The sequence below is a fragment of the Gorilla gorilla genome, chromosome 1, assembly GCF_029281585.2.
Source record: "Gorilla gorilla gorilla isolate KB3781 chromosome 1, NHGRI_mGorGor1-v2.1_pri, whole genome shotgun sequence".
Taxonomy (NCBI): Eukaryota; Metazoa; Chordata; class Mammalia; order Primates; family Hominidae; genus Gorilla; species Gorilla gorilla.
The window spans coordinates 37,196,808-37,220,632 of NC_073224.2; the positions used below are offsets into that span (position 1 = coordinate 37,196,808).

At 44.2% G+C, this 23,825-nt stretch overlaps 1 pseudogene; it reads left to right on the forward strand.

The window, feature by feature from the left end:
• Positions 1 to 7,520: 7,520 nt before the first annotated feature.
• LOC115932218 (uncharacterized) lies at positions 7,521 to 7,619 on the forward strand (annotated as a pseudogene).
• The last annotated feature ends 16,206 nt before the right edge of the window (positions 7,620 to 23,825 follow it).

Here is a 23,825-nt window from a genome sequence, read left to right on the forward strand (position 1 = left end):
TTGCCTTAAAGATGATAGCCCAGCTCCTTGGTACAGCACTGTGACCCTCAGCGTCTTGGTGTCCCAGCCCTGTCACTGTCACAACCCTGTCTGCCCATATATCCTCCATGCAGAACTAACATTGGAAACACCCCCCAAACTCACAATGCCTTTTCACACCTCTATGCTCTTTCTGGCTGCAAGGACAGTCACTCTGGTCTCTCCCTGCTTAGGCATGACTCACCTTTCTAGATTAAGTTCAAATATCACTCCTCCAGAACGTCTCTCAAGGTAAAGGCTAGCCCATGCGTCTCACTGAATTGTAATCAATGGTTGGCTTCTCCGTTCCACATCTTCCCCACTACTCCCATTAAAGTTGAAATTCCTTGCCTGCAGGGACTGTATTTTTCATCCTTATGTCTCTATTCCCTTTATCTCAAATTTCTTTTTTTTTTTTTTTGAGATGCAGTCTCGCTCCATCTCCCAAGTTGGAGTGCAGTGGCATGGCACAATCTTGGCTCACTGCAACCTCCACCTCCCGGGTTTGAGCGATTCTCCTACCTCAGCCTCCCAGGTAGGGATTACAGGTGCACACCACCACACTCAGCTAATTTTCGTATTTTTAGTAGAAATGGGTTTTCACCGTGTGGGCAAGGCTCGTCTCAAACTCCTGACCTCAGGTCATCCACCCACTTCTGCCTCCCAAAGTGCTAGGATTATAGGCATGAGCCACTGCACCCAGCCTATCTCAAATTTCTTTCTGTGACTTAGAACCTGGCACATAATATGAGTTCAATACATGCTTGATGAATTAATAATTAGCTAAATATATAAGTCATATTCAAACTTCGTATTTCACACTCTTGGACTGGTAAGAGACAGAGTATAGTTAAGCCCATGATGAGTATAATTGTATGAATTAAAGTACACATGTATACTGAGGGCTCATTTCATGTGTGAGTCTCTGAAAATGTTTGCAACTACAACTTAAACCAAGACAACCTAAGGATTTTGAGAAGCAGTAAGAGTATCCAGAGAAAATAGTAACTTAGATGCAGCCAATACAAGCTCAAGACTGAGAGTCTGCAAATCTAGATTCCAGCCTCTGCTCTGCCACATTCTTGAGTGACCTGGAGAAGTCACTTTAACCCTGGGTGTTCCTGTGCTCATCTGACACAGAGGGCATGGGAGCCCGGAGCCCAGCCCTCCTGTGACCCTGTCTAGCTACACTTCTCTGGAGGCGAAAGGCTGCTGGGCATTGAACACAGCTATCAGCCTGGGAGCTGGGCCAAGCCTCACCAGGGAACAGCGAGGGGCTCCCTGCTCCAACAGCACACAGGTGCACACACACGCCTGCTCATCAGGTCCCTGGCTGACCCCTTTACACACACCATCTCCTGCTTCTGCAACAACGCCGTGCAATAGCAACTATCACCAGCCACATTCTACAGGTGAGAAATCTGAGCTTCATCCACAGTTCCTCAGTAGCAGGAGTAGGATTGGAACCCAAGTGTGTTAGCTAAAAGCCCACACATTTATCCAAGATACCATATTGACACTGTTTAAAGTGACAAATGATCACTTTATGTAGAATGCACCCAGGGAGTTGAACTGATGGAGTCTGCATTCTTGTCACAGAGTCCACTCTCCCCTCCACATCTCCCCCTTAGCCCCAACACAGGACTGCTGGGTTCCTCTGCTAGTCCCAGGTGAGATACTCCCTCACCTTCCAGCAGCAGGTAACAAGGACCAGGAGGCACCAGAGACAACCCCAGCTCCTCACTGCAGCCAGCAAGGGAATATGGCCTCTCAGAGCAGCTGGGATTCTAGCCAGCTGAAATTAAACTGTGCAGCGACAGCAGTCAGAGGTAACTCATGTTGAAGGTATCAATGATGGCTCCAGCAACTGGTGGTCTCTGCTGCCCCCTAGACGTCTGTTTCCTCCAACAGGCCTCAGATTAATTTAAAACCAAGTGCTTGGTGTAATATTGCATAGTAACACTCTTTTCCTGCTTCATCAGTCATGCATTTATCCTACCTTTCCTGTGTGGACTGTAAGTAGTTGGCAAGGCAATGCTCTTCTTAAGAACTGCAACGAATAGGAGAACAAGTGATAGAGGAGTCACCGTCTTGCAACCCTTAATGACTTAACGAGTCTAGGTAGCCATCACCAATGGATGCTAACACAATTAGATGAAAGACGAATGGAGAACTTTATAATAGATGAATCTGACTGAAACACCTAAGCCCACTTATCAATCTGTGCATCTATGCATGGGACATTATTGCCTTCTCATATAATATGGTGTACAATACAGGTTCATCTGTGAAGACCTCTGTCCACCTGCCAAAGAATAAACTGAATCCAATCAAACCTCTAGATTTTACTGCCAGTTTAGAGAAAATAAGAGGTTAGTCAGGGTTTCTTAGCCTCTGCATTATTGACATTTTGGATAACCACCAAAAGGATAGTAAAAACCAGTCTAATGGTGAAATGAAATAATAAAAAATAGTTAATCCAAAAGAAAGCAAAAAAAAAAAGGAGAGGAAGGAAAACATAGACTTGATGGGACAAACAAAAAGCAAAAAGAAGAAAGTAGGTTTAGATGCAAACATATTAGTAATTCCATTAAATCTAAATGACTGCATTAAAAAAATTCTCAGCCTAGTTAAAAGCAACAAAGGGACATAGCTTAACTATAAAGATATAGAAAAGTTAAAAATAAAAGTACAGAAAGAAATGCATGCAAACACCAAAAGAAAGATGATATAGCTATATAATATCAGAAAAAGAACACCCTGAGACAAGAAGCATTATTAGCGATAAAGAGAAACATTTCATAATCATGAAAGATCAATTCATTGGGAAGATGTAGTAAAACTGTATACTTATAGCAACATAGCCACGAAATATGTACAATAAAAATTGGCAAGACAAAAAGGAAAATATGCAATATTAATATGAGATATTAATACAATACTCTTAGTAACGGATAGAACAAGCAGACAAAAATACCAATAAGGATATAGAAGATTTGAATAACACAATTAACAAACTTAGCCTCCTTAGCATATGTAGAATACTGCACCAAACAGCAGCAAAGTCCGTGTTCTTTTCAAATGCACATGGAGTATTTACCAAAATTGGCCACCACACACCCCACAGTCCTGGTGGCATGGGCACATTTTGTGCATAGTTGATTGATATGGGAGACTCTACCTGACCCAACACGGGTCAATGAGTTTTTTCCCTAGATTTTTGGACTTGAATCTGATGGTTGAAGCTGTGAAAAATAAAGTTTGGGCACTTTTCCTCCCACCTTGAAAAGGGGATCCCAATGTTATCTGAGTCTCTGTTTAGGTTATTCCTGAGGCATGCATATTCTACCTTGGTTTTACAACGACATTCCAGAATCTTTAGCATGCATTTACTTTGGACTTTTTTTACCGTGATAAAATATATATAACATAAAATGTACTAGGTTTAGCATTTAAGTGTGCAGTGCAGTGGCACTAAGTACATTCACCATCCATCTCCAAAACCGCAGGTTTCATCTTTTCATCTTCCAAGACTGCAGCTTTATCTCCATTGAACACCAACTCCACATTTCCCACTCCTTGTATCCTCTAGCAACCATCATTCTACTCCTAGACTATTTTGTGACTCAGTTTCTCTGTCACTTAAGAGAAAGAGGCTCCATTGCTGACTGCAGGGATTGCTTCTGTATATACAGGCCTTCTTGCATCTGTAGGATTAGGTTTACTGCAGGGAAAAAAGGTAAGAGAAATATACATCATATGGGTTTTTGGAGGAAGAAAAGAGGCGACAGCACAAAATGGATGAGGTTTTCACGTTGGGTGTCCTGCACACAGGACTCAGCAGCCCTGCCATGGATCTATCTGCCCAACTCTTTCCCATGGAGTTCATCTTGTGGGCCACTTCCAAATTATAAATCCACAGGCAAGTTTCACAGCTCTGTCGCTGTCACCTGTGGTAAGCTTCTCATAGTGCCTCTGTGGCTTAATGTCATGAGCCCCTCCATTGTGAGCATTCTGTTTAGGGTCCTGCACCATCACAGCCTGGCAATGAGCTTCAGATGTTTTGCCATAACCTTAGATTTAAGTCATCAAGCAGCACGACCAAGACCTATCATGCATTTACTTTTGGTTTTGGCTTAATTTGAGTTGGTTTTTTTCCTTGTACAAAAAGAATCTCTGTACACAGCCTCCTATTAATTTTTTAATTAATAGTTTTGTTTTTCAGAGCAGTTTTAGCTTTACAAAAAATTGAGAGGAAAGTAAGATGTTCACACACACACAGCTTCCCAATTATTAACGTCTCACACTAGTGAGGTACATTTGTTAAAATCAATGAACCTATGTTGACATGTCATTATCACTGTAGTTTACATCACGGTTCCCTCTTAGTATGGTATATTTTATGGGTTTTGACAAATATATGATAATATGTATCCACCATTATAGTATCAGACAGAGTATTTTCACTGCCCTAAAAATCCTCTGTGCTTTGCCTGTTCATCTACCCCTCACCAAACACCCAGAAATCTTTTTTTTTTTACTGTCTCCATTGCTCTGCCTTTTCCAGAATGTCATATATTTGGAATTATATGTTATGTAGCCTTTTCAGATGGACTAGTGATATGGTTTGGCTGTGTCCCCACCCAAATCTCATCTTGAATTGTAGCTCCCACAATTCCCACATATTGTGGGAGGGACCCGGTGGGAGATAATTGAATCATGGGGAAAAATGATTTGAGCCTCTATCATCACAAACAACCCCATTCTATCTCTAATAATGATTTTTGCGGATCTTTGCAGTGCTGTTCTCATGATAGTGAATCAGTCTCACAAGATCTAATGGTTTTAAAAATGGGAGTTTCCCCGCACAAGGTCTCTCGTGTCTGCTGCCATGTAAGACGTACCTTTCACCTTCTGCAATGATTGTGAGGCCTCCCCAGCCATGTGAAACTGTGAGTCCATTAAACCTCTTTTTCTTTATAAATTAACCAGTCTCAGACATGTCTTTTTCAGCAGCATGAAAATGGACTAATATAACTTATTTCACTTAGTAATATGTATTTAAGTTTCTTCAATGTCCTTTCATAACTTGATGGCTCCTTCCTTTCTTGCTTTCTTTTTTTTAATTTTAACTATACAATAAAGCACTAAGCTAAAGAAATTAAACTATGGAATATCTATCTGCTGGCTGGTGGGGAAAATGTGAGGAGCCTGGAGCTTCCTGGAAACACACAATTTCCTCCACAGTCTTCGCTGATCTTCCTTTGAGTCATCCCTCTTCCTTTTTAACATTCCTCATGATTTGAGCCTCTATCATCACAAACAACCTCATTCTAACTCTAATAATGATTTTTGCCTTAAAGTATTATGTCTGATTTTAATATAGTTATGCCAGCTTCCTTCTCATAATGTTCACATAGTATACCTTTTTCCATCATTTTATTTTCAACCTTTCTATATCTGTATCTTTATGCATCATTCTGTTAATATATATCAATCCATCAGTGACTGATTCTCTGATTCCCTAATGTTAAAGCAATTTCCTTTTTTTTTTTTTTTTTTTGAGACAGGGTCTTGCTCTGTCACCCAGGCTGGAGTGCAGTGGCACGATCATGTCTCACTGCAACCTGAACGTCCCAGGCTCAAGTGATCCTCCCACCTCAGCCTCCCAAGTAGCTGGGATTACAGGCACACATTACCATACCAGGTTAATTTTTTTTAATTCTTTGTATAGACAGAGTCTCACTATGTTGCCCAGCTGGTCTCAAACTCGTGGCCTCAACCGATCCTCCCACCTTCACCTCAAAGTGCTGGAATTACAGGCGTGAGTCACCACAAGTGGTCAATCTACTATTCTTGACCTCAGCTATTGGCTGTGATACATTATCATATATAGAGAGCTGGATTGGTTTGCTACTGTTTTCTTCAGAAGAGAAAGCAGGATGTTGCTCAGCCTGGGAGGGCCGTGCCCTCGGTTGAGTTAGCTCTCTGCAACTGAAACAAACTCTAAAGGATTTGAGACCTGGAAACTTTCTGCTAATCCCACCTCCCAAAGTTGGGGCAGTTCACATCCAATGACTGATAGAAGCAAGGTATAAAGACACAGACATTTTGGCTTAATCTAGCATCTCTGATGGGCTGTGTATGGTCCAGAACATCCCATAGGAATGGCCAAAGCTTTGTCACAATTGCATCACATTTTGACTTTTCCCTCTGCCCAAGACTGCTTCCTCCTCCTCTCATCCACGGATGTTGATTCCTAATAAATACTCTGTACACCAAGCACAATCTCAGCATCTACTCCTGGAAAACCAGCAACAAGGTCAGCAGGGCTAGCTAGCTTCATGGCCAGCAACCTATGCAGTCATAAGGGCCCTGCTCCAAGAGGGGCCCCATGCTTAGGTTAATACTCTTGTCAACTAACGAGTGGTGAGGTTCATAAATTTTGAAATAAGAGGTTTATTTCTCATGAAGTGTTGCAATCTGCAAGGTGGCCATTCCTACAGGCTGGGAAGTGTAGCCTGTGAAAGAAGTCAGAAACAGGTACTTCGAGGCAGGGATGGATAAAACAGGAATGTATAATGAATGGCTTGGCTAAGTATACATATTTAGTACACAATAGGAGGAGTCATGAATATTTATGAAAAGAGAAACATGCGCATGTGCAATTGGGCTTCATGCCTCTTCATGCGTCACATGTTCAAAAAATGATGATGCTTGCATGATCCAAGGGTGGAGTTTTTGGCCCTCTGACATCAAAAGGTGAAACAGGGAACACAAAAACCCTCAACGTGCATCTTCTGCAGACTGCTGAGAACCACTCTGTGGTCAGTGATCTCTTACCAGGAAGGAATGCTGGTTAGTTGCTGTGTTAAAACCACAAAAAGGCCAGGCACGGTGGCTCACACCTGTAATCCCAGCACTTTGGGAGGCTGAGGCAGGTGAATCACAAGGTCAGGAGATCTTCAAGACCATCCTGGCTAACACGGTGAAACCCCGTCTCTACTAAAAATACAAAAAAAATTAGCCGGGCTTGGTGGCGGGTGCCTGTAGTCCCAGCTACTCAGGAGGCTGAGGTAGGAGAATGGCGTGAACCCGGGAGGTGGAGCTTGCAGTGAGCCAGGATCATGCCACTGCACTCCAGCCTGGGCAACAGAGCAAGACTCCGTCTCAAAAAAAAAAAAAAAACACAAAAAGGATGGGGGAGTCCAGTCATGGCCTCAGATGACCGGCTAAAGGCAATGAAGTAGAGTCATCTGTATCTTGTTCCCCAGGGCTGATTTCCGTGTACTCCTTAGGAAAAATTTCTGGTTAAAGATGAATAAGGATAGGGCATATTGAGGTGTATCTGACCTCCCATCCCCTTATGGCTGGGAACTCAGTTTTTAAGGTTCCTCTGGGGTCCACTTGGCTGAGAGGCACTCCATTCAGTCGGTTGGGAGGCTTAGGATTTTATTTTTATTTCTTACTCTGCTGTCATCATCTTGAAAATATAAATTTTGGTGCTCACTTCAGCAGCACATATACTAAAATTGGAACGATACAGAGAAGATTAGCATAGCCCCTTTTTTAAAAAAAATATATATATATATATAAATTTTGATGGCTTTAGAAATGATTTGCAGAGAAGTGAGTCAGAAAAATCTTATGACCAATCATCAAGATTTCACATTAATAAAGTATTATTATCCATTGTATTATATAAATTGGTGAAACAAAAAATGGTACATTTTTGCAATTTGTAGGTTTAGTCATTACTCATATATCACTATTATCCCTATTACATTTTATAAAAATTGTTTTTTAAAAAAAAAGCTTTATATTTTAGGGGTTTGTTCGTTTGTTTGTTTTGAGACAGAGTCTCACTCTGTTGCCCAGGATGGAGTGCAGTGGCACGATCTTGGCTCACTTCAATCCCCACCTCCCAGGTTCAAGCGATTCTTGCCTCCCAAGTAGCTGAGAATACAGGCGCCCCACCACCGTGCCCAGCTAATTTTTGTCTTTTTAGTAAAGACAGGGTTTCACCATGTTGGCCAGGCTGGTCTTGAACTCCTGACCTCAAGTGATCCGCCCACCTTAGCCTCCCAAAGTGCTGGGATTACAGGCGTGAGCCACCGCGAAGGCTTTATATTTTAGTATTTTAATTACAGTTTTTTTCCTGGATTTTTAACAGATAAGCACGTTTTCATTTTGCACCCAGCCCTGTAAATTATGCAAATTACATACCCAGCAGGGAGGATAGGTTCCTGTGAAGATGATTGTCCCTGGTTGTCCTGTAGGAGTCTAGGAGAGAAGAGTGACACTTTAAGCTATTATCTGTTATTTGCAACTTCATGTGACTGACTTTCAGATACTTTGATGAAAGAAGACTTTTAAATGTGTGAAAAAGCTCTCCTCAGGGCACTGCATACAAGGAAAACAGGGAGACTACCATCAAGGTGGGAAAGGGTGATACAACAGGGCCAGGGGCCTGATGATAAATTCCAGATTACAGCCAGAGTTAGGCTTTGTTAGAATCCTGTTCCTAACAGGACACAAATCACACAGCGAACTATTAAAAATGAGAGCAAAGCACACAGCACAACTATTAAAAACTAAAAATTAAGCTGTCATTTATATGAGTCATTAACAAAACTCCCTTATCACCAGAAGTATGCTAACACCACATATAAAACTGAACATGTGGGGACATCATTCAACCTCTTGTTTAAAACTGGCTTTGAATGGCCCAACTCTAGAGAATTAGAACTGCTTTTTATTATCTGGGGTCCTCTGGAGAGAGATCAACTTCTCAGAGTTCTAAATAGAGAAAACTATCTGGAGTTAATTAAAGTACGCCAATACTGTCATTTTCCATGTGGGGTGGAAAGAACTAATGTGTAGTTAGGATATCAGCAAAAGGCTAGTAGAAACACGAAGTCACTAGTAAATTGAATGCACAACTCCTGGGAAGTGATCAAAACGCAACTGTTTTGTATATTCTGCTACTTGTCTGTTATTTCTATTATATGTCTATGGCCACCTATACAAAAAGTGAGGGCCCTATTTTCATGTGAAAGGAACTGCCACAGTTAGAAACACTCTAACTAAGGGTAGTGGAGTAAACCAAGCCACTCCTGTTCTAAACAGATTTTAGATTCAGAAAGAATCTCTCTCTTTTTTTTTTTTTTTTTTTTTTTTGTAGAGATAGGATCTAGCTATGTTGGTCAGGTTGGTCTTAAACTCCTGGCCTCTAGCAATCCTTCCTTGCCTCCCAAAGTACTAGGATTATAGGCGTGAGCCACCACGTGCTCAGCCAGATTCAAAAAGAATCTATTGAATAGGGGGGAAACTAAGTAATTCAAGAGACTTTGTCTATGGCATTTTGACTATATCTTCTCAGTAAGGACAAAATGAACTATAAACAAACATTGAACCCTAACCTAGTTGGTAGTTGTAATTTTCATGGTAGTATGGGTTTGTGATTCTAAGACTACTTTCTGTGTATTCTTGAATTAAATAAATAAATAAATATATTCAGAAGGATGAAAGCAATATCTCTCATTGTTGGAGAAGAGAATTACAAATACGGAAAGAGGGAAGGTTAAAATAAATCACATTGTGGTCATTTGGAATTGGAGGCCAATTTAAATTCAAGTGGCAGGGTATAATTTTTTTTTTTTTTTTTTTTTTTAGATAGTCTCTGTCACCCAGGCTGGAGTGCAGTGGTGCAACCTCAGGTCACTGCAACCTCCACTCCCGGGTTCATGCAATTCTCCTGCCTCAGCCTCCTGAGTAGCTGGGACTACAGGCATGTGCCACCACGCCCAACTAATTTTTTGTATTTTTAATAGAGACGGGGTTTCACCATGTTGGCCAGGCTGGTCTCGAACTCCTGGCCTCAAATGATTCACCCACCTGGACCTCCCAAAGTGCTAGGATTACAAGTGTGAGCCACCGCACCCAGCTGGGTATAATTTTTTTTTTTTTTTTGAGACAGTTTCGCTCTTGCTGCCCAGGCTAGAGAGTGCAATGGCACGATCTCAGCTCACTGCAACCTCCACCTCCGGGGTTCAAGCAATTCTCCTGCCTCAGCCTCCCAAGTAGATGGGATCATAGGCACCTGCCACCACGCCTGGCTAATTTTTGTATTTTTAGTAGAGACAAGGTTTCACCATGCTGGTCAGGCTGGTCTCAAACTCCTGACCTCAGGTGGTCCACCCGCCTTGGCATCCCAAAGTGCTGGGATTAAAGGAGAGGCTCTGCACCAGCGTGGGTATAATTTTTTATGAGTTAAAATTGTATTTTATTTATTTACTTTTATAAAGAGAGCATTATGTTTAGGATTTATGTACCTGGTTTTTTAAAAACTCATTTACCTAATTAATGAGAGAATGAGTGGGATGGTAAAGCTGGTTTCAAGAGAACTTGAGAGACTAAGTATTATAGGCACTAATAAAAGATGTTAAAATAGAATTTTGGGGTGGTACACAAAACTGGTTAATGTTATACAGGGCAAGAAGACTATAACCTTTGGGATTTAGGGTTTTTGTTTATTTGTTTGGTTTTTATTTTTTGTTTTAGTTTTTGTTGTTTTATTTTTTTTCCCTGAATGAAATTATTAGTAGCTATACTAGACAAAAATCTACATGTTAATATGTAACGTTATGGTCTTGGCCCCATTCAATAGTGAATAACAAATCAAATCAAGGTACATTCTCCTAAAGAATAAGAAAATTCATCCTGGCATGGTGGCTCACACCTGTAATCTCAGCACTTTGGGAGGCCTAGGTGAGCAGATCACCTGAGGTCAGGAGTTCGAGACCTGACCTGGCCAACATGATGAAACCCCATCTCTACTAAAAATACAAAAATTACCCGGGCATGGTGGCAGGCACCTGAAATCCCAGCTACCTGGGAGACTGAGGCAGGAGAATCGCTGGAACCTGGGAGGCAGAGGTTGCGGTGAGCCGAGATCTTGCCACTGCACTCCAGCCTGGAGACTCCGCCAAAAAAAAAAAAAAGAATAAGAAAATTCTTGGCTGGGCCTGTTAGCTAGAGAGTGGACAGAGTGTCCTCTAATACAGAGAACAGAGATCTGTCTGCCTTGAGGCACTAGAAGCAATTCCAGTAGCACTAAGCACCCAGATCTTGGTTTCTAAGTACTATTCCCCACTAAAAAGAAAAAGAAGAAAAAAAAAAAGGCTCCTTGAAGAAATGCTTAATTTCCCCCCACAAAAAAAGAAATGTTTAATTCCAGAACTAGGGCAGAAAAATTATAAGTGGAATCTGGAATAGCTTCATGTTCCAGGAAGTAAGGGGGTGCTCGAAGAATGATGAGGACACGTCAGAAGAGCACAGGAGCCGTCCTGAAGGGACTCTCCCTGGCAAAATCTGGGGCAATTTGAGCATCAAAATAAATAACAATAGTAATGCATTTAATCCATTGAGTAATATAGGAACCTATCTGCCCTTATTTATGTAAATAACTGGGAGATAATGGAAAACTCTTCCTAGCAGTCATATACCAGCCAATAAAGGAAGAGGAAATATTATAATTTTTTAAAACACTATTTTATAATAATCATAGTAGTGGTTGGTTCAGGCAATGAATGTAAAACTAGTAGGTAAAAGTTTGTTGAGGAACAGAATATGTATATGGTCTCAAGGTAGTTCCCAAAAAATAATTGATTAATTTCAAAGGTATTTTAAAAATAGTAATTTTACAATGGAGAAAATGACAGCCACCACCTTCACTAAATTCTCGAAATTATCATCATCAGAAATGGGGCAAATCGATATCATGTGCCTCCTGATGTAATGTCCTGAGAAAGACATATCACTTTTATGATATTATTGCCAAAAATGCATAACTTCAATCTATTCATAAAGAAACATCAGACAAATCCAAATTGAGAGGCATTCTACAAACTAACTAGAGTGTGTTCTTCAAAAATGTCAAGGTCACAAATGACAAAATAAGGCTAAGGAACTGCCCTAGATTAAAGAAGACTAAAGAGGCATAATGACTAAAGGCATTTCATGATCCTGTATTGGATCATTTACCTGAGAAAAAAATTATGAAGGTTATAAAAGATATTATTGGGACAATTGATGATATTTGAATATTAATTAGATTAAATAATAGCAATATGCCAGTGTTAAATATTCTGACTTTCATACACCCTGAAGTACTTAGGAGTAAATGGGCACAATGTCTGCAACTGATTCTCAAGTGGTTCAGAAAAAATATACACACACAGGCACACAGCACATATATGCATATGTAATGGGGATATAATGCTATGTACATGCATATAATGGTGTGTATGTAGATGGATGGATGGATGGATGGTAGAATAATAAAGCAAAAATGAAGCAAAAGGTAAATAATTGGTGAATCTGGGTAAAAAATATGCAGGAGGGGTTTGGACTAGTCTTGCAATTTTTCCATAATTTTTGATAAATCTGAAGTTTATTTTTTTAAAAATCCTCCAAAAGACCCCCCAAAAGATTGGTGTCAACCTCCATCATATCAGTTCAGGGTGTGTAGTCTTAGGCAGACTGGTTTGGCCACACTTCCCAATCAACTAACAGGGAACAAGTGAGATGAGGCTAACGAGGCACCATCCTCCCCTTTGGATCATAGGCAGAAAGGACCAGAGTGGCAGGTGGCCCTCCAGCACATGAGGCTCATTTCTCAGTGGAATGGCCAGGGACAGCCCCAAGCCACAACAGACTCACCCCCACATACACACTAATACCTGTGGAGGGGAAGCCTGGTCTCCTCTGGCCCCTGGCACTCTCTATCCGGAGGCCCTGCTATCTAAGATGTGTTCTTAGCCACAGTGCTATGAACCTCGGACTTCTTGCAGGATAACAAGGAGAAGAGGCCTCAGAACCTTAGTTTGCAGCTGCAGCTCCCTCTCCTGCATGTTTTCATGAAGGAAAATACCTTCAGACATTAAACACCCAACGTTCAAAATCTTAGACACGAAGTTGGGAGAAAAGGGAATTAGTACTCATCATATTTTTTGCTGAAAAATGAGAGATAGTTTTAGGGGCCGGGCCCAGTGGCTCACACATGTAATTCCAGCACTTTGGGAAGCCAAGGCAGGTGGATTGCTTGAGCTCAGGGGTTCAGCATCAGTCTGGGCAACATAGCAAAACCTGGCCTCTACAAAAAATTACAAAAAAAAAATTAGCTGGACATGGTGGTGTGTGCTTGTAGTCCCAGCTCCTCAGGAGTCTGAGGTGGAAGGATCATTGAGCCTAGGAGGTCAAGGCTGCAGTGAGATATAATCAAGCTATGATCGTGCCACTGCACTCCAGCCTGGGTAACAGAGTGAGACCATGTCTCAAAAAGAGAGAGAGAGAAAGGGAGAGTTTTAGGCTAATTTAAACAGAAAAACATTTTTGAAAGATTATTTTATTGTTACAAGATGGACTGTGATTGATGTAAAAATACCAACAGACACAGTAAAAACATATAATTCCTCTAAATATAACTAGAAGACACAAGAATTTCACAGCATGACCACAGCTGTACAATACAGGACGTTAGCTGTGTTCTCACCAGTGGAGAGTCAAGTTCCTCCTGCCTTCGAGTGCCCAGGAAGCTGCCCTCCTGCCAACAGTACCCAGCCACAGGAATGAGAATCCTACTAGGTCCTCTGATAAGCTCATTTTGTCATTATTGCCTTTAATTCCCCAAGTGGCAATCCCCATCCTAAATGCTCTAGAAGGCTCGTTTCCATCCTGGCTAAAATATCCTGCTGGGCTGACATGATCCAACCAACTGCAAACTGAGAAATAACGTCTCCAACTTGCCCTGCGCATATTTTCTCCCTCCTCTCAGGAGCCAATGTGAGCCAGTCCCGCACATTCCAGAGCAAATAGTGTCTGGACTGAATCGATGGCTACTTGCAGGCCTCTCCAGGATCCAACCATCCCACATAGGTCTTCTCGAAGTGCTGTCCACTCAGAGAAGATCTGGCTGAGGAAACAGACACAGAGAGGACACACAGCCAGAACCACAGCCTAAATCAGCCCATAGGAACAAGGTGGGGAGACCACCACTACTACCCCCTGCTGGACACTGGGCAAACTCCTTCGCGGAACTCACAAGCCCTGTGTGTCCCCGGCACCTGCTCTCTTCTCTGGCCCCATCTCCCATCACCATCCTCATCTGACAGTCCACACTACAGCCACCGAAACTTCTCTCAGTTCCCAGCCAATTACTCAGTCATTTTGGAGCCCTCTCCCCTTCCTATCCTCTCTCCGTCTATCCATCCACCCTTACACTAATTGAACTCAGCTCTCAGGCCCCAGTTGATGACTTCCTCCCTTAGGGCCAGGCACGGTGGCTTACACCTGTAATCCCAGCACTTTGGGAGGCCAAGGCAGGTGGATCACTTAAGCTCAAGAGTTCAAGACCAGCCTGGGCAACATGGTGAAACCCCGTTTCTATGAAAAATACACAAAGTAGCCAGATGTGGTGGTGCACACCTGTAGTCCCAGCTACTCAGGAGGCTGAGGTGGGAGGATCACTTGAGCCCAGGAGGTCAAGGCCACAGTAAGCCATGATCACACCACTGCACTCCAGCTTGGGTAACAGAGAGTGACCCTGTCTCAAAAAAAAGACTTCCTGGCCATGCGTGGTGGCTCGTGCCTGTAATCCCAGCACTTTGGGAGGCCGAGGCAGGTGGATCACTTGAGGTCAGGAGTTTGAGACCACCCTGGCCAACATGGTGAAACCCCATCTCGACTAAAAATACAAAAAAAAAAGAAGAGTCGTCCGTGTTTGCACGCACCTGTAATCCCAGCTACGCAGGAGGCTGAGGCAGGAGAATCACTTGAACCTAAGAAGCGGAGGTTGCAGTGAGCCAAGATTGCACCACTGCACTCCAGCCTGAGTGACAGAGTGAGACTCCATCTCAAAAATAAAAAAAATAATAAATTAAATGTAAAAAGACTTTCTCAGTGTATGTGGTATATCCAAGACAATAGAATATCATTCCACCTTAGAAAAGAAGGAAATCGGTTGGGCACAGTGCCTCACGCCTGTAATCCCAGCACCTTGGGAGGCTGAGGCAGGCGGATCGCCTGAGGTTGGGAGTTCAAGGCCAGCCTGACCAACATGGAGAAACCCCGTCTCTACTAAACATACAAAATTAGCCAGGCGTGGTGGTGCATGCCTGTAATCCCAACTACTCAGGAGGCTGAGGCAGGAGAATTGCTTGAAACCAGGAGGCGGAGGTGGCGGTGAGCCAAGATTGCACCTTTGCACTCCAGCCTGGGCAACAAGAGCAAAACTCCATCTCAAAAAAAAAAAGAAAGAAAGAAAGGAAGGAAGGAAGGAAGAAAGGAAATCCTGTCACATGCTACAACATGGATGAAACTTGAGGACATTATGAGGATATTATGCTAAGTGAAATAACCCAAGACTCCCCAAATCTGGGTGAGGATCCTCAGTAATTTGTCTCCATAGCGCTTACCACAGTGAATTGCAATGGCCTGTTGCCCATTGTCTATGTCCTCTGTAAGGACAGTACAGTATCCTGTTCACGGTTGAAGCCTCAGTACCCAGCATTATGCCTGGCACGTATGTGTGGTCACAAATAATGATAGATAGACAGATAGATACATAAACAGATGGGTCAGTTCATGAGGAACTCAGTATCAGACTCCAGAGGGCTTTGGGATCTGGAGTCATGACTGCCTGAGATCCAAAACAAGACATTTTGCCAGTTTTACTTGTTTATGCTGAAAAGCATCAAAGGCCTTTTGAGATACAGGTTTCCTTTTCCATGGCTAAATTAGGGGTTTTCTTGCTTTGAAATAACAATACTGCTTTTTGCCACGTGGTGGAGCCAATACAACATCAAACGGGCCCTCGGAGGCGCCATTTTACCGTCATCACCTGCCTGGGCAGGACCACCCGCTATAGCTCACAGTGAAGAGCATGATTGTGGTGTAATAACTTTATTACTACAGGCTTATTTTTGTTGTTCAGGAAATCTTCGTGACCTTTAAAACTTCCCAAAACACACAAATCATTCCAGTTGCACAAAAGGATGGAGTGGGTTATTTTCTCTCCAATGAGAGCCTGTCAACCTGTTGGTGCAGAAATACATGTGCAGGCTGTGTTTAATTGTGAGTGGGGGTTGGGCGCAGTGGCTAACGCCTGTAATCCCAGCACTTTGGGAAGCCAAGGCGGGTGGATCACCTAAGGTCAAGAGTTCGAGACCAGCATCGCCATTATGGTGAAACCCCGTCTCTACTAAAAATACAAAATAAGCCAGGCGTGATGGCAGGCGTCTGTAGTCCCAACTACTCAGGAGGCTGAGACAGGAGAATTGCTTGAATCCAGGAGGCAGAGGTTGCAGTGAGCTGAGATCATGCCACTGCACTCCAGCCTGGGTGACAGAGCGAGACTCCTTCTCAAAAAACATAAAAAGTGAAAATAAAAATAAAAATCGTGAGTGGGAATAGACTAGGAGAAGCCCCCAGATTATTGTATCTTCATAAAGCCAAGCTCACACTTGGGAGGCTGAGGCAGGAGGATTATTGAGGCCAGGAGTTCCAGACTCGCCTGGGCAATATAGCGAGACCCCATCTCTACACACACACACACATATACACACACAAATTAGCTTGGCATGGTGGTAAATGCCTGTAGTCCTAACTACTCAGGAGGCTGAAGTGGGAGGATCATTTGAGCCCAGGAAACGGAGGCTGCAGTGAGCTATGATCATGCCACTGTACTCCAGCCTGGGTGACAGAGCAAGGTCTTGTCTCTTAAAAAAAATAAAAAATAAAAAGCCAAGTTCTTCTCCATCAGGGCCTGCTTCTGAAGAGTGGGCAAGCAGGACCATGGGCCTACAGTCCTGCTATCAGAAGAAGCTCTCATGGACCCTGGAACACCTGTGATGGGGCTCAGGAGCCTCTCCACCAGAGCTGCCTAGAGCCCTACTCCTTCCCCACCAGCCTGACCACCACACTCACCTCTTTCACCCTCCACTTCCAACCCCTCCAATTGCCCTTACAAGGTCCTATAGCAGCTAGTCCCTCCCCACCTCTTGGCCTCACCTCTGGCCTCTTCTGGCCCTTGACAAAGATTCTTTGCTTGACCAAACTTTAGTGAGCCTCCTGATCCTTTCCTAGGCCCATTTGTGCACTTCCTTGAAAAATTCAGTTTTAACAAGGACCCTGTTAAGTCAGTTTAGCCAGAACCCCTCAACACCTTGCTATCTGATCATCCCCAATATCTAACTGTGCTCCTCATCCTCCACCATCTAGGTGATGTCCAATGACCCTGTCCTGTCTTCAGCAAGACTCGGTTAGGGGGTTTAGCCAGAATCCCCCTTATTCTTTACGTTTCCTCTTAGTAATTATCTGTCACTGACCCCCACTCTGCTTCTTGGCTATGCATTCCCACCTGGCCGTGCCATATTCAGAGTTGAGCCCAATCTCTATTCACCCCGCAAAACCCCATTGCAGTGGCCCCTATGCCTATTGCAACGGTCCTGAATAAAACCTTCCTAATCATACCTCAACAAGTACCATCGAATAATTTTTTCTTTTCTTTGACACCAATCTCACATTACTACCACCACCCTCCCCCAGGACCCTACTCCCAGAACACACCCAACCACCCCCATCCCTACATAGAATGCTCAGGGGGCCAAGGGGGCGTCCAGGGACTTCATGGTTTCTAGCACTTTGTAGTCCACCGAAATGCCCCCAGGAGTGGCAATGAAGTGGAGAGGCTGGGCTGTGTGTTGATGGCCAGTCTGGTCCCAAGTAGACCCCATAGAGATGTCCTGGGCCCTTCATCCCCCCTCCACACCAGCACCAGCACCCACAACTTAGGGACAGACCAGTCATCCCCAGAGAGAGAGAGAAAGAGAGAGAGGGAGGAGGGAGCAACAAGAAATGCTTGCACAGCTCTGTCCTGCAACATTCTTATCTTTCTCCTAGAGGAATTCAAGCATTAAACCCTGGGGGAGGAATCTTCTGGTTCTCTTGTAAAGGAGGGTACACTCCACCCCACCCTAAACTCAGACATTTGAAGCAATCCTAGTGGATAGTAAATCTGGGCTCCTCAAAGTTCTCAATTCAGGGACTCCTTTAGCATGACACAGGGCCCAGGGAGCATTTCCCTCACCCTAAATCAATGATTCTGACATCAAAGATGCCAACAAGTTTTCCCTGGGAACGCTTTGTGCCTATGACCCTTCGTTCAACAAACCTTTACTAAGCACCCACCAGGTGCCAGGCACTATGCCAGGATCACAAAGGTGAACAAGAAAGACATGGTGTCTCATTCAGAAATGGATGGGCTAGCAGGGAAATGGACACTAAATATTTGTAACACCAGGTGATACGCGCTGTCACAGAAGTTACATAAAACGTGCTAAGATGGCAGCTCTAATTATTCACTATTGTGCTTTTCAGTTTATATTCAAGTCCACATTGCAGAATACATGTTAGAGAGCACTTATGTCTTGACATGACTTGCACTTTTGATCAGTCCATAGACTGCTTGAGTGGAAAGAAATTCCTCTAAGACACTCCTTTCTGAGTATGAGTCAGAAAGCTGAGGTCTCCCCAGCATAGCCGGGTCAGGGGCAGGGTGACAGGGCCTCCCGACACACGCAGCATCCAAGCAGACTGAGCAGAGCCTGCAGAGCGGGCAGCAGGATGGGACCTCTCCCGAGAGTCTGGAAGCCCCAGCTGGCCCCAGCTGGCTCCGGCCCTCTGTAGGGCTGCGGGACCCTCCCTTCTCTGGCCTCAGCTTCTTAGCTGCCTTGGTTAGACTGGACAGGAGGAGACAGCTCTGCCCTCCTTTCCACCTCTGAGCTTATGCGCTTGTGAGTCTCATTCTTGCCATGAAGAATCGAAGAATCTTTGTGCTCTGAGTCAGAAGCTATGTGGCCGCTTTGCTAAAATGTGACTCAGACAGACTCAGCCCTGAGGCCCCTTTCATTATATTCCCTTATTTGGTCCCAGGCAGCATTTCCATATTCTCTCTGGGGAGCTGGTGGGCAGAGCCTTTCTGTGGGCCAAGGAGGAGCTCAGGTGCCAGACGCTCAGACTCTGATGGCTCTGTAGCTAACTGGCCCATCCTCAGAGACTAACGCAAAGGAACGAGTTTCCAGGATGTTCAACTATGTGGAGAAAACAAAAAAAAAGCAAAGAAAAAAATATTTTTAAAAAAAGAAAGAAGGCCAGGTGCAGTGGCTCACGCCTGTAATCCTAACACTTTGGGAGGCCGAGGCAGACAGATCACCTGAGGTCAGGAGTTCAAGACCAGCCTGGCCAATATGGTGAGTCAATACTAAAAATACAAAAATTAGCCAGGTGTGATGGTGCACACCTGTAATCCCAGCTACTCAGGAGGTAGAGACAGGAGAATCACTTGAACCCAGGAGGTGGAGGTTGCAGTGAGCTGAGATCGTGTCACTGCACTCCATTCTGGGCAACAGACTCCGTCTCAAAAAAAAAAAAAAAAGAGAGGGAAGGAAGGGAGGGAGGGAGGAAGGAAGGAAGGAAGGAAGGAAGGAAGGAAGGAAGGGAGGGAGGGAGGAAGGAAAGAAGGAGGCTGGGCGCCATGGCTCACGCCTGTAATCCCAGCACTTTGGGAGGCCGAGGTGGGTGGATGATTTGAGGTCAGGAGTTCAAGACCAGCCTGGCCAACATGGTAAAACCCTGTCTCCACTAAAAATACAAAAATTAGCTGGGCCGTAATGGTGCACACCTGTAATCCCAGCTACTAGGGAGGCTAAGGCAGGAGAATTGCTTAAGCCTGGGAGGTAGAGGTTGCGGTAAGCTGAGATTGCACCACTGCACTCCAGCCTGGCTGACAGAGTGAGACCCTGTCTAAAAAAAAAAAAAAAGAAAAGGAAAGGAAAAGAAAGAAAAAGACGGGAAGAAACAAAGGAAGGAAAATAAACTACATTATATGGAGAATGATTTGGACACCATCAAACTTCCACTAGCTGTCCCTGAAAACCGAAATTAATATGCTAAAAAATTACTATCTCTAAGTCCATAGAAAAGTCTCCTCTGTATATACATCAAGAAGAGAGCAAAACGGGGAGGATAGGACATAACCCACCTCCCAGAGAGAGAAGCAGCCCGGCCAGTGGAAGTGTCCTGGTGATATTCCCCCAAGCACTGCTACATTTCCAAGTGGCCCCTGTGACGAAATTAGAAGCATAGGAGTTATTGACCTAGGTAGATTTTGAGGCAAAAAATCCACAAAGGTACAAGAAGAGGAAGGAGAGGAAGGAGCTGGTGAAGGAGATTGAGAAAGAACAGCCAGGAAGGTGGAAGAAAAACCAGGAGAGGGAGGTGTCCATGGAAGCAGAGGGAAGAAAGTAAGGGAATGGCAACAGTGTCAGTGGCAGCTGCTGGACACAGAGAGTAAGAACTGAGAAGGTTTCCCTTGATTTCGAATCAAGGAAGTCATTGGGGACTGTGACCACTGCACTTCGCAGGGTGCTGACAAGTAAGGCTCAGAGTGTTCATTTTCTCCCCCGTTTGCTCTGCAAACCACATTGCCCCTGTCTAGGACAGAGGTTCCCAAAAGCAGTTTTGAATTCAAATGCCGACTCCACTACCCACTGACTGTATAACCCTGGGTGACTCATTGAGTATCTTGGTGTCTCAGTTTTCTCATCTGTAAACATGGAAACAATGACAAGACCTATCTTATAGGGCTATTCTGAGGATTAAATGAGTAAATATGTGCAAAGCATTTGATTTTATTTTTTTTAGATGGGGGTCTCTCTATGTTGTGCAGGCTGGTCTCAAACGCCTGGGCTCAAGTAGTCCTCTCACCTCTGCCTCCCAATGTGCCGTGCCTGGCCATTTGCAAAGCACCTGAGATGAGGATGTGTTCTCTCCAGGCTGCTCCAGCCAATGACAACACAGTAGAGGTACTGGGCTGGCCATTTCTGCCCAATGCAGACTTCTATTGGCCCAGCTTTGCCCCAGAATCCCCAATGGGTTGGCCAAGGCTTTCTCAGAGTGGCACTGCAGTCTATGGATCCTCCTACCACACCGCCTTTCCTTCCCCATCTCTTTTCATAGGTGTAAGGCTTATGTTATGGGCTGAAGGCTTTTCTGGACTACTCCTGTTCTCTCTCCCCTCCAGTTACACAGGACTTACCCCCAATAAGTCTCTTGCATGTCTAAGTTCGTTTTGGCATTTGCTTCCCAGAGGACTCAAGTTGACACACTTGGTTAAACAGAATTCTCTGCTACAGGACTTGTCAGGGCCTTTAATATTAAAATATACACATTATAACTCATCAAGAGAGAAAAGTATAAAGCATTTCCCAAATTCATTTGATCACTAAAAACCACACACTCACATCCACACACGCCACAGACCCTCTCATGAACATCTCATGAAACATGCTTTGCTGACTAAAGTTTAACATTGAACTAGGCCAGCCGTGGTGGCTCACACCTGTAATCCCAGCACTTTGCGAGGCCAGGGCAGGCAGATCACTTGAGGTCAGGAGTTGGAGACCAGCCTGGCCAACATGGTGAAACCCCGTCTCTACTAAAAATACAAAAATTAGCAGGGCATGGTGGCGCATGCCTGTAATCCCAGCTACTCAGGAGGCTAAGACACAAGAATCACTTGAATCCAGTGGGTAGAGGTTGCAGTGAGTCGAGATCACGCCACTGCACTCCAGCCTGGGCAACAGAGCAAGACTCTATCTCAAAACAACACCAAAAAACATTGAAGTGAAGACCCCTAAAGTTCCATCCAACCCTGAGATTCTTTCATATGAATCTCAAAGTGTGAAACGCCTCCGTCGCCTAGGGCCTTATTCTACAGAAGGGAAGTCCGAAGGCTCATTTGAATTGCATTAGCAATTTGAGCTATATTTGTAAGTCTCCTCCCATCTGAGAATTTCTTTGTCAGCACCATTTTCCCTATTCTACAGATGGAGAAATTGAGGTCTAGGAAGACCAAGACACTTGTCTCAGACCCACAGTTGAGGTCTTAGTTTGCCACTGAGTCACGGTCCGTGTGACACAAGGATGGAAAACCAAAGGGAGCCACAGCTGAGGGAAGGGAAATGAGAAGGGTATCTGAAATGTCGGCCCTGCAATAAGGTGGGCCACAGCAATAATGAGATGTCACTGGGCTCAGCCCTGTGCCTGGAAGGAGGGAAGTGGTCAAGGATATCAACAAAAAAATAGTTGCTGATCCCAAGAGAAATACAACATTGAATTGAGGGGAAAACACAGAAACACATCTAGACTGTCATTAAACAAATGTAACTGAGGCAGGGGAAACGTGGAGCCCCAACGTGAGTAGGTGATGGAGTTGGGTGACTCTCATATGTCACAGCAGGATGGGTAGTTGGCTGCCCCCAGCCCCCTCCTGCCCCTCCCTGTTCCAGCACCCTGGCCCACCAGCCCCTTCCTGGCAACTCCCATACTCCCCCAGTTCATCCACTAAAGGATTAATAGCTCACTCAGGGGAGGCTTCCTGCCCCTCGGCCAACACCAACTTCCCTTTCAGCAAGCCAGTGTCGGCACTACAGTGGTTTGAAATACTTTCAATATCACTCCCTGTTAACAAGCCTGTCCTTGGACTGGCTGAGAAAAGAAATGGAACGGGGCAAAGTAACAAAACAAAGAGGCAAGATAGAGCCAAATGTCTCCTATGGTTACCTAAATCACAATTTAGACAAGCATTGGTGATTCTTGCACATAGAGAACCACCACTGAACTGTACGGGGAAACTGGTTTCTGCCCCAGCGGATGTGTTGGGGAAATGACATACTGACCACCATGACTACATCCTCGGAAGACTGAGTGGCAGAGTGCTACTTTGGCTTTCTTACCAGATGAACTTGAGCATATATCTGGGCAGTTCTAGAATTTCGATGTGGGAGGGACTTAGGGATGAAAAAAATAAAATGTGGATGGTAGATGGCATTTGGGGCAGGGGATTGGAGGCTTGTCTTGTAGCTGTTTTTGCTTAGTAAGCTCCCTGTTCTGGCTTAGAGACATATTTATTGGGGAGCTTGCTGATGGGAATTATGGACGGGGCCAACTCCTCTCCCAGCACCCTGTGGTGCTGACATCTGAGGTGATCACTTCCCATGGAGTGGAGAAAAGCACGCTGCTCTATATTTGCTCCCTACATCAGGAAGCGTGAAAACAGGATTTGCTGCCACATGTCAAGTACTCATGTGCCTGTAGAAGAAAGGGGCCATTGCTGCTGATGATAACAATGATAGCATCTAAGATTTTATAGTTCCCCAAATAATTTCACATACACTGTGATTTGATGCTTATAACAACCGTGTGAACTATGCAAAGTAGGTATTATTTCCCCATTTTAAGAGATGGGAGAATGGATAGTTAGTATTTTGAAAACTGCCAGACCCCACACATATAAGACTTCATGTATTATTAGTAAAATTACTACTAGGGGACCCCAGCTATGAAAACCTCTCTGGGAGATAGCACTGGTGGGTGAGGGGCAGCAGCTTCGGCTCTTGCCTCCTGGCAAGGGTGGGATGTAATACCCTAAGCTCCAACAGACTGGGGAAAGAGAAGGGGCTTAGAAAACTGTCTGGGCTGCTGGATTTCTTTCCGGAGTTTCCCTCTCTCCTTCTACTGTCAGCACGTCCCATCTTTTGCAACACCAGGGAGAAGCCTTTCCATGTCTCTTCAGCTCTTGGAATCCCTCCAGAAGCCCCCTCCCTGAGGAGTGGCATCTAACAGGCTTGTCTAATACCCATGCTACAGCTATGAGGAAAGAATAAAACCTGCAGCTGCTTCAGAAG